Source organism: Lactuca sativa, chromosome 6 (genome assembly GCF_002870075.4).
Source record: "Lactuca sativa cultivar Salinas chromosome 6, Lsat_Salinas_v11, whole genome shotgun sequence".
NCBI classification, from domain to species: Eukaryota; Viridiplantae; Streptophyta; class Magnoliopsida; order Asterales; family Asteraceae; genus Lactuca; species Lactuca sativa.
In genome coordinates, this window is record NC_056628.2 from 93,290,695 (window position 1) to 93,293,681 (window position 2,987).

Sequence of the window (2,987 nt, forward strand, 5' to 3'; positions counted from 1 at the left end):
AAATAAGTATTTCTAGCCATGGAAAGGCATAGAATCCAAAAAGAAGAGAAAACTAAGAAGAAGAGGAAGTAGAATCATGAAACTATGGGAGAAGATGTTGTTGTTTACCTTGGTTTTGATCTTGAGGGAAGTAAGAACACTTCAAGGTCTTTTAAATCTCGAAATTTGGCAGAGGAATGGGGGGAATTTTGTGAGTTAGAGAGAGAGAGGAAGAGAGTTTGTATGTTAGGAGGGTGGAGTGTGAGAGAGTGAAGAGAGAAGAGGTATTGTGAGGGAGAAGTTCTAATGATTGAGTTTTGGGAAGAGGGAGCATAGGGAGAGGGGAGATGGCTGGTTGTTGAGTGGAATAATAGCCCTCTCTCTCCTAAAATTCAAATTTATAAATTCCCTCTTCATTTTTATAAAACCCAAGAATTTTTATAAAAATTCTTCTTTATATAGTTCTTGATTTATTTAAAAATCCTTGTTTTTAACTTAAAAAAAATTATGATTATTGCATGATAATTTAATTTCTATTTCATTGATTAAAATCCATAATTTGATTAATAAAAATTTGATATTAGAAAGTTTATAGCCAAATTTTATAAGTTTTTTATGCTTTATGATTTATAAATTTGGATTTTTAGCTCTTTTAGGGTCTTTGGAATATTTTTTGATATTCATCATCATAATGAAGTATAATTAGAATATTTTAATTTATTTTTAGGGTTTTATACCCTTTTTCAATTATAACAAAGCTTGAAAGTTTCATTCAAATTATCGCATTGGCATTTCCTATTGTAGTTAAGCAACTTACTAGAATCGTAAGTGTCAAGTATATTAGTCCTAGATCTTAGTTGGATCCTAGTTTACGCAAGATTTTGACCTAATCTATACTACTAGGCCATGGCATGTTGTGCATGAATGGTTGTTCGAGTCAAAGAGTGACCCAAATATGGATAGTCACTACAGCTCAGTAGATGTAGAATTCACATATCAATGTGAAATCTAAGTACACTATCCATTGATTCTAATTGTTTCCAGGTTTCTAGTAGGTTATAACTTAGCTTCCAGTTACTAAGTCTAGTGTGTGTAGTGCCTATATGTGCAACTAAGTCTAGTCAAATCTAGAACCGACTCGAATTTTGACGGTAATCACAGTCTCCCCCGGTTGAAAGAATTTCGTCCCGAAATTCAATTCGTGACACATTCTATTAGAACTCAGCCGGACAAAATTGTATAATTTGAGAGGTGGTGACTTGAAGAGCTCTTTAATTTTTTTGGGTTAATTCCTCAAGGGAAGAGCCCAAATCTTTAGCTATAATCAAATTAATGTTCCCTTAATTCGAGTTCTACAGTCTAGATTGCAAGAAATTTTGATCATGGAAATCATGATCCAACCATGGCGACCTAGTTGAAAAGATTATCTAGTTAGATATTATCTGAATTAAGAGAGCGGTATAAGTTTCGATGATGCACCAACTGTACTGAGCGTTATATCCGCATTGATCTTTAAGTTGCATTCTAAATTAGCACTAAGTGTAAATTCGCCATCTAATAAAGTAAGGATTAGGAACAATTTGGTCACTTTCGGGTTGGCTATTATATCTGGAAAAGATATATTCCGAAATAAGAAGGGGTATCACGATTGAAAGGGAAGCGATCGAGGTTAAGTTCCTAAAAATACGTTATAAGGGTGGGCAACGAAGTTTTAGTACATCTCAAATGTAAAGGCTATTTAAGTGTCGTCTACAAAATAGATTACGAAATGATTGAGGATCTCTGAGGCTGTAATTACTACTGCGGTTACTCTTACAATAATAGAACTATATTCGAAGAGTATATATAATTAGAGAGTCATTGTTTCTAATGAAGGTGGTGAAATTTTATGATAAATTAAATCACATTGTGTATATAGCATTTTAAGTGCTTAGAAGTGATAAAAATCTCACTATTATCAAAATGTGTTTTTAGAAATGATAATTAATCTCACTATTATCAAAATATGTAATAATTCTAAGATAATGAAGATACATGTGTGGCGATCCAACAAAGTAGTGAAATAATATAAAGATTAATTAAGGTTAAAGGTTTAAGTCAACAATGAGGGAATTTATATAGAAATATTCATATTAAACTTTTGAGAAATTATCCAATTGTCTAAGTCAGGACAAATTCAAGTTTATGAGGAGTACGAATACTTATGAAAACAAGTTTGAGAGTTTAGGAACTCACTGAAAATTGCAAAGTAAAATGCTATTTTAAGAAATGTGTAAAAATGTTGATCTTTGGAAATAGTACATTTTTAGTTTAGTGGTTCTACGAAAACAATCATTTAGAGAATAGATAATTGTAAAATTGAAAACTTTTGATGTATTGAAAGAAAAGAAAAACATAAGGAAACATATTCTTCACATATAATTTCCGAATATAGAAAAATGATAAGCATCAGAGTATTCATCTTGTGTATTAATTATAATGAAAAATTCAATGAAAATTGCATTTTAAATCAAGTTTCCGACTTTAAAATGAAAGAGCAAATGTAAATAAGGATTACTTGTTTAAGAGTAGATTTCAAAATATAAATAAAAAGTATATGATAAATGAAGTATTTGAATATGTCAAAGATGACTAAATCAAAGGTATGCCTCATGAATATACACGTATTAATCGCTCAAAACGAAAGGGTAGACTTCTAGTCTTTATATATACGAATATGATACCAGGAGAAGCAAAATAGGCAGAAACAAAGTTAGACAATGTATTTTGTTAACATTATGGCGTGCGAGATCTAAAATCAGAAGGAGAGCGAGAAATAAAGTTCGGGGGAAAGAAAAGGAAGATTACAACAATTATTGCTATTGTTAAAATTCAAAGAACAATTCCTATATGTAGATTTAAAAACAGGTTGATATATATTTCAAACTTCAATATTTGATGTATATTGATGGTTAAATGAACATATGCGAGTTTTAAAGTGTTTGATAAGGATTGCTAAAAATTCACAA